General features: G+C 39.7%; 1 long non-coding RNA gene across 3 annotated transcripts in view; it reads right to left on the reverse strand.

The window, feature by feature from the left end:
- The window catches only part of LOC128319150 (uncharacterized), a 30,882-nt gene that overhangs the window by 1,044 nt on the left and 12,350 nt on the right, over nucleotides 1–17,488 (reverse strand). For 2 of the 3 annotated variants that reach the window (XR_008302562.1, XR_008302563.1), the window contains exon 2: nucleotides 1,329–1,418. This is a non-coding gene — a long non-coding RNA (uncharacterized LOC128319150). Of the gene's footprint in view, nucleotides 1–1,328; nucleotides 1,419–8,931; nucleotides 9,353–17,488 lie in introns of those variants that run through there. The other variant, XR_008302564.1, reaches the window with a different exon arrangement.

The raw sequence follows: 17,488 nt of genomic DNA on the forward strand, positions 1-17,488 counted from the left end.
TGGAAGTTGATGTTGTTCAAGTTGCCCAGGTAAGATTTGGTGGAAGTAATTTTATGTTTCACTTTAGTGACATCACATTTAATTTAGGATGGATTTTCATCCAGCAGCTGATTTCAGTGGAGGGCTGTTTAATTAAAGAAATGCTCCATCATTGTTCAACCTAATGTTTATGTATTGGATCTGTTGCATGTGTGATTCCTGTGTGCAAAAATTTCGGTACATTTCCCTTTACCAAGAAATGAACAGAAAATCTGTTTACTCAAAACTCACTTATGAAGGAAGCCAAAATGTGGTCACTGAGGGATTTGATGAACATTTCTGCAAAAGACATATTTTGTAGAACACTGAATGCTTCAGTCAAAGTTATTTGTAAAATAAACACTTATAATATTTATATTTTCAGATACTTTTTGTACAGGGAACAATATGTTCAATCTAGCTTAAAGTAAACATTGGAATGCCTTAAAATCTACCACAAAATCTTCACAAAAGTGCAAGTAACTGGAGTGATCTTTTTCTCTGTTGCCCCTGCATTGAAAATCTGAAGAACGCTACATAAAACACCATTTATATAACATTTTCTAATGTCTGTCTCATACTAAAACCTTATTTATTATGGTGTAAACATTATTGATTAAGCGATGCCCTAAGGATTCCATAATAAGTTTCGAGTAAATTTCTGCTCAATACAGGGAAATGTATTGAAATTCTTGTGCATGTGTGAATGCTCATATGCTACAGATGCAGTGGAGTTAGATTAGGATTTTAAAATGTTGGATTATTCCTTAAATATGTTCTTATTATTTATATGTAGGTTAAATGGGTTGTGATGTTTGTGTAAAATGATACTGTCCTAAAGGAAATGGTTTCAGTCCAAGATAGTGAGACATTGCTTATTAGTTCAGCTATGTGCTATTGTTAATGCCCAATCCCTCCTAAACTCCTCATTTTAATTAACAAGGCCCTAACACATAGGCTTTCTATGGGGAGTGGCTGAGGGTGTACATTACCTGCAGCCTGTAATTACACACACGCACACACACACACACACACACACACAAAATGAATGCATGCTCATGCTTTCATTCACACATGAGATCATATAACCAGATTACATCTCTTGATGGCTTCATTGCTGTCAGAAGTCTGACCCTATGACCGTGGCCTGAGTCCTGCTCTTTGAGTCATATAGAAGAAAACACAGGCCTGCTAATCAGCTCATCTTGAGCAGTTCACTGATATTGACAGCAGCGGCTGGAGCCTGGAGACTCAAGAGACAGAGGAGCCAGAAACAAAACAGTACTAACAGAGACCTCTGAGCAACTGACCTCAGGGTTAAAGGTGGCAACCCTAGTGGGCGGACGCTGGAGGTGTCCATCTCAGGGAGGAAGCGTTCATGGCGCTCGCGGCTGGAGCAGCTGTAATAATAGTCCAGAAACAAGAGCCAGCTTTAGTTTGGAGCCTGGACTCACAGTGACAACAGATTGTGGTCTTTCTTCTCTTACACAGTCTACACAGTCTTACACAGATCTATCTGTAAAGCACACGCACACACACACACACACACACACACACACACACAAACAGGTCCCTCTGCAGTTAGCTTGAAATTCAGAGCAACAAATTTCCTTTTTGTGTTGTTCATTTGTTTCAGTAGTTCAGCTTATGCCCCGCTAAGTCCTGTAACTGTCTACGTGTTGGAATCAGTGGAACATTGGGGGTTTGAATACTGACAGTGTCCTAGCCACCAATGACCTGAGTTTAATCGTGTTCACATGGTGTCTTGGTGAGTCGTATGTTTGCTAGTTTACAATTCTGTAGCTAGTAACCTAGAAAATATACTAAACTAGTAAGCTTCAGCAGACACATATTAAAGCTAGCTAATATTTAAAGGCTTAGGCCGGCAGTGAAATTTGGTATTTCACAATTTTATATTGATATTTCACAATGTTCTGCATTTTACAGACACAAAAGTGGTTTATCCTAGAATGACAGAAGAACATTGTTTGAAAGAAATGCAGTCAAACAGCTTACTTGTGGTTTTTTGAATTGCACAGTCACATTGGCTGTACACTTGAGCCAGTATTCCACCTTAATACTGTCTTGCTCTTTTGAAACTATTAGATATCCGGTGGCCACAGAATACACACAAGATCCTACAACCTCATCCCAAAGCTTTTGAGATATAACTAATCTACAGCAAATTCCTACAAGCCAGGCACCTAGTATACATTGAAAACATGTCCTTGTGTAATCATAATCATAAAAGAACATTCCAAAAACGCACACTGCAGTAATAACATAACATTGTAAAGAAATACCAAATGCCCGTTTGTTGATTTAACACATTTCTTGCTGCTAAATGATCTGCATCAGGCATGAGTCCCAATGAAAGAAGATTTGACAGCATGAGACAAAGGGAGTTATGTGTCCCAGTTTAACCCAACTTAAGTGGCCCTTTGATATAGTCAGGTCAATCATTATTTGATTTGCTGTTGTGTTCCCCCTCATTGTCACAGAATGGGCTATTCAGTGAGCATCAGTAAAACCCACAAAGAGCCACACACTCACACACACACCACATCTCTGTGCCAGAACAGCAGGGGGCACAGTAATGAGTGGCACACATTAAAGACCAGCCATTCACAGGAAAGCAAACCCCAGTATTGGGTCAGTTATTAACCCTGCCCCTGGCCCATCTGACCCTCGTCAACCTCTCACTGTGCCCAATGGTCCCTGGCCAATCCACTCTGACAACTCATCATTCATTTACTGCAGACAACTGACCAGCAAAGCCACAATCTCCAGCACAGCCCACTCGATTGCCCACAGCTAATGACCAGATTTTGACACACAGTGAGAATGAGCAAAGAGGTTAACCTCTTGATTGGCAAAGAATGTGAAACTGAAAAGGTGCTTTGTCATGTGTCATGTTAAATCTAGCAAGGACCTTAGTTCTTAACTGGTGACCTCCTGTAAAGGTATTTTTTGTTTGGCAGGACACCAGTAGATAAAATATACACTGTATCTTTAATGATTTGAAAGATTGCTGGGCATGTTATTTCAAATACACAGACATTTAGGGAGAAATAAGAATTTAGTATATGCAAATCTATTTATTGGGTTAGAGTGGTGTGGTGCACACTGCATTTCTCTGAAGTAAGTGTGTGTGTGTGTGTGTTCTACAATGTGGGCTGCAGCATGGGTCTCTAGTTACATCTCCTTTGAGAGCTCTCCAGGGTGGGGTTAGGTGATGTTTGGCCTTGGGCCTTGCTGCTTTTGTGCTCCCTTGCTAGGCCTACCACCATCTTTTTCACTAAGTAACAAAACTGAGCTTGACTGCTATTAAAAACAGAGGGACTATTGCAGGGTAAATCTTGGTGATTGAGTGAGACAGTTCCACTCTGTGCCTCCAACGGGCAGGCTGTGCAGCTCTACACTAGGGACATGTCTTCTGGCATAGTTAAACATCTAAGCCACATACAGAGACACTGACACGTAGCAAGAGAATGAAGCTGGTTTGAAACTAGATGACTGAGAAAACAGAGAAGAAAAATGGGGAGACTTTCCTTTAAATCAGCATGTTTAAAACAGTTGAGTCTATTGATCTTTGCTCCATGTAGTTGACAACATTATCCATGATGAGGAGGCCAAAGCTGCCTGGTCACCCAGCTGTTGGCAGACAGGAAACACACAGCAGCATAATTAATGGAGTTTTTAGACTCAGAGGGCAGAGTGGGCGTGACAATGATTGACCTCTTTAAAGCCCCAGAGTTTCTGTAAACAGACCAAACCTGAGTGCAAAATGTCCACAGATGACACAATGGCCATGAAGAACATTCACAAGCACTTGAAGAAGATGCTTTCAGTTATATAACCTCCTCTCCAGTGACTACAACTAGCCGCCTCAAAAACATGACCACCAGCAGAGAGTGGATGACACACACAACTGAATGTCTGTTTTGACCTGGCTGTGCAGTTAACCCACAACTTCCTGCTCAGTGAGGGTCTACAGCCAGGCTTCATAAGGGAGAGGGAGGAAAGGGACAAAGAGTCAGGCGCCATGAGAGAGGGCCTTGTGCTGTGTCCTGCCGTCTGGCTTCAATCAGAGCAGGTCGTCCTGATGAACTGTGTTCATGAAAACAGGATAGAGTATGAGAACACCAGTCAAGCTCCATGGATATAAGGGGAGGGATTTGGGGCTGCAGCATGTTTGTTCTTGTGGTTAGACTTAAGTTGAGTGCTCAGTAATAGGGGAAGTCTCCTGAGCTGTAATGGTAGATATAGGCTTTTTGTGTCTGCTTGTCTTTGTCTGTTACCTTATAAATTTCCCTCCCTTACGACACCTGATACTGAAGGCCCATTTGTCATGTGTCACCTGTGTTTACTTCAGGTGTGAAGGGGATGTCATGGAGGGCACTGCTATCCTCCCCCCTGATTGTGGGAGGATGGTGTGACTGACTTAACTTGAGAGGCCTGAGGGGATCAAACCATTGTGTTGCAAAGGGGTGAACAGGGAGGACAAATCCATTTGCTCTCAGTGCACTCCACAGAGCTGCCATGAACGGCCATGGGCCATGTGCATACATTACAACACACCCAAGAAAAAGCGAGGGAAAGAGAGAGAGAGAGAGAGAGAGAGAGAGAGAGAGAAAGAGGCTTAAAGAAAGGGGGAGGAGTAGACTGTGACAAGCATAGACTAGCAACCTGAATTAGTAACTAATTCTTTGAGTGTGTGTTTTGTGTGTGTGTGTGTGTGTGTGTGTGTGTGTGTGTGTATTCTCTGTTAATCAAGGGAAACATATTGTTCATTGAGTGAGAGCAGCATTCTGTCAGTCCCTCCTCTCCTGTACTCCAACTATTCATTCAGACAATGGCATTCTACAGCAGCATCAATAAATATTCACCAGCTCCATGGTGTAGGGAGGAAAGAAAAGCAAAGCCAGGGAGAGAAAGGAACCCAAATGAAAAGAGAAGATAAAAGGAAGGAAAGAAAAGAAAGGAGAGCAGAAAAGGTTGGGAGTTTGAGTTGGACGAGTTTTCGAAAAGCAGGCGAGGTATTGGCAGAGAGCCAAGCGGGAGAGACAATGCAGATTTGGCATGGCCTCTATAGAGGCTCACTGGAGCGTTGGCCTATTGGAGGAGAAAGTGAGGGCAGCTGGAAGCCTAAAAAAACCTAAAGAGAGAGGGGGAGGAGAAGAAAAGTTGGAGAGGGGAGCTGAATGCTGTGGTGAGAGCCAAACTATAGCCTGGGAATCCCAATCAGAGATGTGGCCTTGAGACTGTATATAAGTAGAAATGGTGCTAATATGTGTTCTGGGCCAAAACATTAAGCTCATTCAGTACTCCTACCTGTCACTTCTCTCTTGTCCCCCAAGAACTTCTATCCACCCTGTCCAGCCTGTCCCAATGTAAGGGAGTCAGAGGAAAAAAAATAATGAAAATATGTGATGTAATAAATAAGAAACAGGAGTCCCACTGGGAGTCTTAAAATGACAGTTATATAACGAACACTACCCCGCCTTCTTAATTTCCTAATTTCCACCGCTGCCCTTTGGGTGAGAATGGTGGGGAGGAAGGTCAATGCTTAGAAAGAGAAAGCTTCAGATGGGGGTGTTTCTGTTGGGCCCCCTAAAGATCAAAGTCTCATTCCCATTGTGCACTCTGTACAATGAAGGCTAGTAAAAGAAATAGAAGAAAGCAGAAGTTTTGACCCCCTGCTGGCCAACTGACAGCTCCCTCTGTGTGTGTGTGTGTGTGTGTGTGTGTGTGTGTTTGTGTGTGTGTATTACAGTTGAAAGGGGTGAGACTGAGCCTGTAAAGCCTTACTGTAAAGCCTGAATATTTAGAGTTTCTATCACAGGAGATTATGTGTATGTACCTTTCTCATACATAAATGAAGTGTCATTTCTCCAGTTTCGCTCTGCTTGGACCTGGAGACATGGAAAGTTCTGAAGTAGCCAAGGTTTTGAGTGGCATGCAATAGCTTCCTTAAGACGAGGGCTTGGGGCTATGAGCAGTTTCAAGAGAGCTAGATGCCAGCTAGATTAGGAAGCAGCGGCATGTACTGGCATTTACCATGGTTCGTTTCTGAAAAAGCGCTGCAAGGTAGAGTCAATTAGAAATTAAATGGAAAAATCTTTCTTGTTTACGTTATGACTCTAATGTTATTTATGACACATCTTATGTTATGTATTGTAATTAGAATGTGAACCTATGAGTCATACCCCTCTCTTTCTTTCCGTCCCTATCTTGATCTTTCTCTCTGTCTGTGGTGGTAAGTAGTCTCATGGCTGGCTAAGAGGCCATTAGCCCCCTGTGCAGTGCTCCTGTCTCATTATTAATCTGCTGTGACAGCACCACTGTTTACCAAATCCACTGAGATCCAAGGGGAGGGAGGCTTAGCTTGCCTCCATTAACCTCTGACCCTGAGCGGGATGGCAGTGGAGCCAGGCCTGGAGCTGTCCTGGCACCTCCACTGTGGACACCTGTCCTGTACTGGAGAAAAGACACAGTACTGACTGTCTGTCAGTACTGAAGAGACCAGTGAGAGCATTCCAAGATGTGAACAGAAGAGCAGGCTCCATCAACTGAAGTGAAATCTAATAAAACACACATGCTCAATTTGAGCCATGAGTTTAATAGGGGAAAAAATTGACTTTCAACTCAGTGTATCAACACACTGAACATTTTATTTATAGTATAATACAGATCCCTAAAAGAATATATAAACCTGCTTCAACCTGCTTTCAATTCCCGTCTAATTCACACAGATAATCTATCCAAACCATTTGGTCTGTATTTGAGGTTAGTTATCTCCACTTGACCTCCTTATCATCTTTACTCAATTACAATAGCCCTGGCACATATCCACACCTCTCTCCAGCAATCCCTCTGTGCTCAGCACATCCTGATATGCTATCTACCGATCAGTCATCCATCAACCTTATGTAACCGCCACCGACCCACATAACACAAACTACTCCAATTGTATGCCAGAACAACTGATAAACCAGGCCTTAAAACAATGGCATCCGTATGCTCTATCCTAACTGTCACAACACTTAAATATCTGTATATCAGTATAGGCAAATCTCATATTAAGAGTATTAACAATATCTTACAGAAGTAGATTTATTCTTGAACCTAGAGGGCAATAGCATATCTGTGTGCTTATGTCTGTGTTGGAATTGGACTAGTGTCTTTTATTGTGTGTTAATCTGGTTATTCATTTACAAAAAAGTGGCTTGGTGGTAAAGTGCATCAATTAAAAATGAACACAGGGATGCAGTACACAGAGGTAACAGCAGTTGGCAGTGTATGCTTCTTTCCGGCAATTAACCAACACATTGGTCTACTGTAGCCTTTTCACTGGAAGTTCAACAGCTCATCAAACAGTAAACGCTGACTCAGCCAGTCTGTAAACTATCCTTTATTAAGAATTAAAAGAGAGAGCTTGACTTACTCTTTGTCATAGCTCTTCAGGATTCAAGATTTGTTTAAGAGGAGAGTGGGAGGCAGCAGCATGTACTGATTTGTTCTTGAAAAAGCACTGCAAGATAGAGTCAACTAGAAATTAAACGGAAAGAGGGAATTCTGTCATATATATCTTATGATTCTAATGGTATGACATCTAATGTTACGTACTGTAATTAAAATTTTGATTCTATGATTCATACCCTGTGTCTCTTTCTTTATCTCTCTCTCTCTCTCTCACTCTCTCTCTCTCTCTCTGGTGGTAGATAGTTTATTATTCTTTATTACTTTATTACTTATCTATTGCCTACATTGCTGTAAATGAGATTATGACATCTTTTATTCACCCTGTTTCCCTGCCTGTCTGTGTGTCATTTTTGTCAGACAATATAAAATAATCATGATGAATATGCAAAAAGTCATACACTTGACAGTCACACAGCAGACAGCAGTAAGATTGTGACACCATATAAATGTGTGTGTGTGTGTGAGGGGGCAAATAAAAAGTAAACAGTGTTTATCAGTGTGTCATGTAACAGATATATTTATCACTGTGCATGGCTACTCATAATGCAGAACAGGTTCCTGTTTAGGACAGAGAGAAAATATGAAAAACAAGACAGGAGACTAGGTCCAGACAACGCACACACACACACACACACACACACAAGCTTGTAGGCTATCCATCAGCACCCTGCATCTGACTGACCCCTCCCTAGCCTGACCTTTGACCTTACAGAGCACATACTATCATCACCAACTCCCTTGCAGTATCCAAACTCAAGGGTCAGGAACTTGGTTTCGACACACTCTCAAGAGTCAGTGTGTGCATGTGTATATAGTTGTTCATGTGAATGCTACAGGGTGACATACTCAGCAATTCTAAGAGTGTCATGCGACACTTCTGCACTTCCCTTAGACAAATATTGATTTAGATGGTCATGTGAGACATAAGCAACACACACAAGTTTGCCTTAATGTCCTTTTGAGGACCATTCATTGACATAATTATTAATGAAGCTAATTATAATAATATGCCTACAGTTAAATGTAACCCTAAACCTCGCTCTTCATGTGAAAAAGCATATACGTGCAAGTACATGTTGTAGCTTGTACATCAGATGCCACATGTATGTCTTGTTTCCACATCTGTTCACAAAAGCTGGGTATCTGCCAGTTTCTACATCATCAACTAATCTCATGAAACAATCTGTCCTAGTGATACTGTTTACTCTTTCAAATCATTCAACACAGCCTTTGTTGTTAACTTCACTGAAATAATTATATTATTAGTCTGCTTATTGTAGCAAACTAGAAACATCTGTATGTATTTACTCTTGAGTTTCTGGTCACTTTGACTTCAGAACCTATGAAGAAATATAAAAGAAAATCTGAGAGAATGAACTGAAATATGAGTTTTAACCAGATTTTGAATTCAGTTAAACATACACTCACTTCTGCAACTCGCAGTATGAACCCCACGACTTCACAGGAATCCCTACAGGCTTCAGTGTTGCTCTAGAAATAAATTCAGAACCCCCCCACAGACCTATGCCCTCTCAGTGTCACACACACATGCACTTTGCTTCTATCTTTCTCTTTTTTTTCTTTCTTTCTCTTTTCCACAAATTAAACAAATATAAATACCCAGAGAATCAGAAAGGGAGGAAAGCAGTGGGAGGAGGAACACTGAAGAAACGTTTGGATATGATATAAGCAAGAGTCCAGGGCCAAAAAACCCTCCTAGCTGCTAGAATTTTACACTCCTCTGAGTAATACAACTTAAGCAGCTGGAATACATTGAGTGGAATAAAGGAAAGGAGAGGAGAGGAGAGGAGAGAAGGAAAAGAAAGGAAATTTGTGAAAAGGAAGAAGGGGAGGAGAGAAAGAGAAGAAGAAAATGCAGAAAATGAAGAGATGAACGGAGAGAAGAGGAGAAAATGGGAGAGAAAAGGAAGAAAGAGAGGAGGGGAGAGGAGAGGAGAGGAGAGAAAAGGAAAAGAGAGGAGAGAAAAGGAGAGGAGAGGAGAAGAGAGGAGAGAAAAGGAGAGGAGATAAACCACACTGAAAACTCATAGTAAAAGAATGGTTAAGAACATCATAGGCAAACTTGTGTTAAATGCATTTGATAAGCCATAACTACAGATGTAACTGATGACATGTAATATCTGTGGTTATGTGTCAGTGTCAGTGACATCTTGTCAGACCGTAAGGAGACAGTTCTCATCAAACTGTCAGATTAAAGTGCAATTTAATATGGTCTGATGTGGATAATAAGATTTGATTGGCTGACCATCGAGAGCATATGTTTGCAATATGTATGTACGGTATATACGTGGGCCTCTTTGAGCCAAGAAGTCAACATCACTGAGGTGTTTTGCATTGCTTTGTATTACTTGAGTGGAAACAGCAGGCTTTTGAAACACTCTAACAAACAGACTGAATGAATGTTAATTTATAACAATTCAGTGTGAAATTTGTATTTATTTCATTTTATTTCTCTCTTTTCGTCTCCCTTTTCGTCTCCCATTTCTTGCACTTATTCTATTCTGTTTCATAAACCATCAAAAAGCTGGTTTGCTCTTTAAATGAACTTGACAAATCATCTTTGGCATGTCAGATTAATTATACAAAAACTCTTACAACATTAACAAACTGCTGAAACACTAAACACTCCCAACAACGCCACACACACACACACACACACACACACACACGCACAAAAAAAACAAAAAAAAAAACATGGGTTAAATCACAAGCAGTGACACATTGTTTTGAGATTTTCTGCTGCTTCAGGATAAAAAAGTACCTAAAAGTGTTATAAAGTCTGGAAGTCACATTTTTGGTAACTGCAGTACTTTCTCAATCAGAGGAAGTTGCACAATATCACACAAGTGGTCATGTGCAGTATGACTAAGAGAGAACGAAGAGAGAGAGACAGCTCTTGAAATTTTTGACATTTGTATTTCCAAGTAGCATGCATGTACTATGACTGCAAGCTTTAGTGCTAAAATCCCAATTCAGTAGGTCAGTGGTATATCTGTTAAATGAATATGTTTCCATATTTCAGTTTTTGGTTGTTCTTAAATTCCTCCTGAATCTCCTAAATCTACTGAGTCTCTGGTGGTCAGTGCTGAATATAATGTGGTGTTAAATATAGGTAAATATATTCAACAAAATATTAACAGCATATATATATATATATATATATATATATATATATATATATATATATATATATATATATATATATATATATATATATATTTTTTTTTTAATCTTCCATTTATTGAGGCTGAGACAATTAGGCATGTGGAAGTAACTCTATATGTAATACTAAACCAGTAGAGTAAGCTTTAGAAACCCAAAACCTGAGTTAATAATCAGCTAGAGTAAAGTCTAGCATTGTGTAGAAAACTGCTTATTGTCTGCAGGAAGGTGCTGAAACCTGTAGTCTAAGAATTGGGGTGTTTATAACAATGCAAGTCTAGATCCTGGAACCCATTACAGAAATATAAGCTGTGCTAGAATAAATAGCAAAACGAGTAACTAGGTCTTTGATAATGCTACTGCTCATTAGGCCGATAACGCTATTTCATTTCATCTTCACTCCGGGTGCAATTACAAACTGATTTCAGTTAAACATTTCTCAACTTACAATGGGCTTAAATTGTGCTATATACAGTAGATTAATTCAAAAATATAAATTCAACAAGTGCTCCAAAAGGTAAAATACTGATCATATTATTGGTTCATTACAAATCATTTGCTGAAATAAGTGTCAGTGTATGAACATGAACAAATTTAAAATGGAAAAGATATAATTCATTTTTTTTTTACAGATGTGTCATGTTCCTGGTTAATAAAAACAAACATTTTTGTAAAAGTAGAACTATAACATATAACTTATAAAGTTTAAATCTTTGTTTTTACCAAAAAAACAGGGGAAAAGTGCATACAAGTATCACATTTGCAAGTTTCATATGTATCGTGGGTTATAACAAACCATTCATGCTAAACTGAGTCATACAGAAATTAGGGCATATTTAGTGAAAGGCCAAGACTGCAGATAAGTGTAATTCATAACATAAGTATTTTATCTGCAGAATGCATCATCAGCCTCAGGGGAAGATCTTATAGAGAATCCTTCCAAAACTGATTCATACACGTCGGCTTGAAAAAAAAAAAAAAAAAAAAAAAGACATGATAGTAAAATGTGATTTAAATTAAATTTCAACAGAAGAATCATATTTTTTAACAAGGGTTACTATGTCATACAAAAGGACTTATTGAGATCAGCCACTGTTGAAACCACTGCAGCACTTGTATTGAACCCTGAAGCCTGAAGCTAAAGCTCATATGAAAGGGATTCATCTGCTCTCTCTCTTATGAGATGCTCTTGTAAGCTGAGAAGCTCCTATGTTCCTGCTCCACCAGTGGGCTCCCCATTGCTTCCAGTGTTTGGTAGTAACAGACTGTAATCTGTATTCTGTGAACGACAGACTATTGCTTTATGACTACATGGGAAGCCCACCCTCCCTTAAAACACAGCGAGGCCTGTGTGAAGATCTGTTTTGAAGCCCATAGACGCATTGTCGGTAGAATTCCATTGACATGTGGCTTCACCAGGATCCTATGATAGATTCAAATGGGAGCAAAGATAAACATTGGACAACAGGCTTTTTGGGTCCCACCTGGGACACACCACTTTGCTGGGAGTCAATGGGTGGCTGGACGGGTGGGTTTTGAATAGAAAACCATATCTCAAGGTTTATTGGGCAGTGCATTCTTTGCTTGTCCCACCTGGATGCACGGCTTCACCATATGATGATTGGGAGACCTCTCAAAAGGGGCTGAACCTCATAACCAACTGTCAATCACTAAAAAGGTAATGAAAATGTCTGACATCACAAACTTACACATGCTCAGAGCTGCTCAGAGCTGCAGTAGTGGTCAGTAGCCTAGTCCATAACAGTTTCACACAACTAGTATAGCTTTTTAGTTTATCTTTGTAATTGTTAAATATTGTAAATAAATTGTGAGTATGAAGTTATGTTGGATTATTTGTGCTTGTTTTGAAAATAGGTGTTTTTTTTAATAAGTTTAGCTAGCTAGCTGTCACTACCTTCTTCTGTGAAATTTAGCTAGCTAGTTAGCAGTTTAGCTGCTTCCAAGTGTGACAATGGCAGACACTAATTTTGTCAACTTGATTTTGGAAAAGTCTTTTGATGCTTACTTGCTTCCGTCTCTTATGAAGAGATACTGAGAACAGGTGGCCAGATCAACAGATGAAATAGATAAAACAGAAAATATGCAGATACATACTCAATAACAGACCTGTACTTCCCCTATTTTAAAAAACACCAGCTGCCACTGAGTGAGCTGAGTACGTGCAATCAGAGTTGGTATGGGATACCAGGCCATCACAGGACACCACAGACACACATTAACATATTCATTTACACATTCATTTAGGCGCAATTTAGCATAGCTAATCTATCTACTGGCATGTTTTTGGAATGAGGAACCTGGAGAACCTGGATGAAACCCACAGGGACACGAGTGAGAACCTGTGAAATTCCCTACAGACAGAAATGTGATCTCAAGGCCCAAACCTGTTTTTCACACTGCACTCATTAATAGAGGACACAGCAGTGACAACCTGTGTACTAGCATCAACTAGAAAATTACAGAGAAATACAAATAAGGCTTTACTGATGAATTTATTTACCTGGTACTTCTAAGTGTAAAAGACTGTAGGAGGCCACACGATATAACCTTTGATATAAATGAATAAATGTATGTATGAATGAATGACAGAATGAATTTCTATAACATAAAAATAAACTCAAACATTATGATCACATACAATACAAAATAATGGTGACCTACTTTTTAAGGGAAAGAACTCTGCATGGCTGTTTCTATTCAGCAAAGGAATTTATCTACATCAGACATCTGATATAGTCAACTAGTATACCAAACATTTCATTTGTTTGGCTCCTTGACAGAGAGCTTTTACGTCACTCCTCTTTCAGCTTCTGTAGCTCTTTCTCTACCTCTAATCTCTATTCTCTCTTCTTTCATTCCCTCTGTTTCCTCCCAGCTTCTTCAGTGTAAAGCAGGCTTTCATTACTGTTTTATTCATGTATATATTGATGTCCAGTCATCCTGTTTGGAGGTACATTGGGATGGCAGGTGTAGTCATTTCATACACAGAATAAATGTGTGTCACTTCTACATAAGGATAATCTATAAACATATTACACTTTACTACAGCCCGAGGTCTGTCTCTGCATCCTTGCATTATATTCTTTATAGAAACTCACATTTTGACTTTCCTTTTCTCATTCTGTAGAGTAAGCTACAGAAATGTAGAGAAAATCTCAATAGTGTTTGTCCTGGTGAGGTCAGTGTTCCTTCATGGATTTGTAAATGTACACATTCTATGTCTTAGTGTTCCCAAAAATATAAGTAGAGTTTATCCTGAAATCTGTATTTAGATGTGTTAGGAATTTGTAATGAGAATGGACTCCAATGAAAGGTGTTTAGATGTTTGTCTGAGAATGGTGAGCTTTGGTTATTGAGAAACTATACGTGCCTTCATGTGTGTGTGTGTGTGTGGTTTTTTGGGGGTTTTTTGGGGCATATTTTGTCTCCCTGATCTTGAAGTATTGAAAGATTTTGCATGTAAAGGATTGCTTTGTTTGTCTTTTTCTTAATAAAATGAGAAGTACATGATGTGTATGTTCCTCTTCCTTTTTTGTTCCCTTTTTGTACTTTTAATATACCAGTTCTACACAGACATTTAATGAAATCACACAAACCAATGAGATCAGAAGTACTAAAAGAAAAAAGTCTAAAAGAAAACACTTCTGATGACATGTAATTAAATCTTTAGTTGTGTAATTTGTAATCAGTACCAGATTACATTTCCTCAGTAAATGAGCCAACATTGATTACTTCTCATAGCTGGCTTTTCTTGGATTAATGCAGCCAAACCTAAATATGGAACAATGTTTCAGCTGGAATTGAACCTACAACTCTCCACTCTACAGATCTGTCTATGAAGCTGTTGGAGATTGTGGATAGAGAGAGCAGTGTAGAGGTAGAGATGAGAAACTCCGGAATGTGTTTAACCACTAAACCAGAGAGAATATGAAGGAATGTTTGGATGGTGTCTTCAACATACAAACAAAAATACATACAGAATCATTCTTTATGTTTATGTAAGATTATAGAAGCAGAGCATTTTGACATAAAATGACATAAAGTTGGGTATTTCACTTCATTCCAGTACGACATAAATACACTGTAACCCAGCTGAATGAGTGCAGGCCCAAGGGAAAGTTGAGTAAACATTTCAGCTGAGATCCATTTCAGTTTGGGAAAAGCGGTGTTTTCAAGCCAATCATAATGAATCCATCCAGGCCTCATAAATTTGCTGGATGAGAAACGCAAGCTAACAGAGGCCTAAAAAGCACTGCTACAGATGTCATTGCTGGGGAGATGCCACTTTAACCTCCTACACTTCCTAACTTGGAAGTAACAACTCTATGCTTGAGATGGGGCTGTTAAAGTTTCTCAATGAGCAAGACAAGCATAAACACACAAGCATTATAACACACTCACACCTCTGTGCCAGTGCACATCTGGGCTTGAGTGTTGACGTAGCCAGGAAGCACGTAGCTCTTTCCCATAATTCCCTCCACAGTAAGACTGTGCTCATTAGTTCACTGATCTTTTTAGCCAGGACATACTTCCCACTACGGGTCTGTCATGGATTACACGCCATGAGAGAACCCAGTAAAATGAAAGAGCAGCAGACTATTAGGTGGGGGAGGGCTGGGAGTGGCAGCAAGAGCCACGCACCATGACGCAAGGTGTTATAAAAGCCAGATGGCTGCTTTAATGCTGAAAATATGTTCTGTTTTTGTTTATTTCTGCTTCAGAGCTCAAACATTTAGGAAACAAGATCCAAAGACTAGATATTGTATTTTATTGCACCAAATGTTCAAATGTTCTCTGGCATGTGTATTCTATCCAGCTTTTCAAATCAAAAGTAACACATCTACTGAGAACAGAGATAACATCATGATTTGTGGACAAAAGTCAGCTATACATTTTCCTTTTTCGTAACAGCAGGTTGGTCGAAATGCACTGTTGTACATTCACCAGTGGTCTTACAGCTGTGTTTCCTAAGGAGAATGAAGACATGTCTGCTAAATGTGTGAAGTACTAAACTCTGGCCATTGACCGCAAGCACACTCCAGAACCTGGAGGGTGGCACGTATTTAGGAAATTGCTCCAGTTGGAGGAATCAAATCCATCTATGGGGAATATCCCAAAATAAACCCTTCAGTTCTCCCATATCAGGCCTTATATAAATAAGATATCACAGGGCACCATGGGAAATAGCCAATCCAGTCCTGTAAACATCAGCCAATGACTTCTGGCAGGCTTGTGCTCTCTCTCTTGAGGCCTGCAGGGGGAGAAGGGAGGGGGGAACCGAGGGCTGGAATTCATAAATAAGCCACTTTTTTAGGGGAGGATTATGTGTCCACAGACCCCTTCTACCCCTCCACCCCCTTCCCCCACCAAAACAAACAAGGCAAGGCAGAAATAGATGATTTTAAGCATCACTACAGGAAATTATTTTAGCTTTGGTAATTTGGCCGCTTACTTTATTAGCATTTGCATTACAGTTAGAGCCAAACCAATTTAACCTCCTCCCCCCTCCTGAACACTAGCCTGCCTATATGGACATACCTACGGGCACACCTGGATCTGTCTGCTGTTCCAACATTAAAACACTTGCAGTACTAACACATATACTAAAGATTGTGAAACACACCATTTTCCATCATGAAGAGCCCAAAATATAAAACAACTTAATATTTATGACATTAAAGAATTTGCAGCTTGAATAACTTTTGTAAAAGTACTGCTTGTTTCCTAGGGTTTGTTTTTAGGCTCCTTATATCATTAACCCATTCCCAGAGGAAGCCACTCTGGCTCTATTTAAACCCACTTATCCTGGCCTTTCCCGTAATCACCCTCGTGAACAAACACAAGGGACCAGAGAGTACTATGTTTGCTAGGCCAACATTGGGAAGGGTGTTAGTGGTTAGCCCCAAAACCTTCCATCTGATTCTGTCATTTAGTAGTGAAAACTACAAGACAAGACAAGACAAAGGACATTACAGCCCACCATCAACAGGATATATTGCAAAACAACAAAAAACAAGTGTAGCCTCTTTTTCTGTCCCTGTACACAGAGAACATGAGCTCTGATCATTCCACACTGGTCAGACTGAACACCGTGCTCCATGGTGGAAAGTTGAGGCAGGCACGCATACAGTATGCTTTGATAATTTTTTGGATGGAACAGTATAAGTTCAGCAGAATTAAAGAAACCGCTTCCTGTAAACAGAGTGCTTCTAAAAAGTTAGTAGGTGTTGTTCATGTTTTATTAAAGTGAGATGGAGATTCCTGTGTGGGTATGGAAAGGGTTAAATGCATATGCATTTCTGTGGGTTGCAACTGTATGCACATGTATGTGCAGTGACAATAATGCTCTTAACACCTCTGCATGTTCCACTGAGACTGAGAGAGATTTTTAGAAATGGGGCAGGATGTTTTGAGGTTATTTTCTCCTGCATTGCCAACTCACTCTCTCTCCCTCTCTCTCTCTCTCTCTCCTACACACACATACATACGCACATACATTACATGCACTCTCACAATATCCCTATAAGCCACTGACATGATTGAAAGGAACATTTGCATTTGAATAGAAACTTTAAGTATTTGTTTATTTGTTCTAATAGTTGCTTTAAGACCTTTAAGAAGAATGTTGCAAGATATGAAAAAGTCATGAATTTTGTTGGGTAAGGTATAATAAGAATGCCTCTAACATCAAGATAGCATTTGGCTGAAGATTAGTGATGGTTTGAAATTAAATGGTGTAATTTGGAGGAAAAAAGAAAAGAAAAAAGATTGTTCTCCCAAG

The sequence above is a fragment of the Pangasianodon hypophthalmus genome, chromosome 10, assembly GCF_027358585.1.
Source record: "Pangasianodon hypophthalmus isolate fPanHyp1 chromosome 10, fPanHyp1.pri, whole genome shotgun sequence".
In the NCBI taxonomy this organism is placed as follows: Eukaryota; Metazoa; Chordata; class Actinopteri; order Siluriformes; family Pangasiidae; genus Pangasianodon; species Pangasianodon hypophthalmus.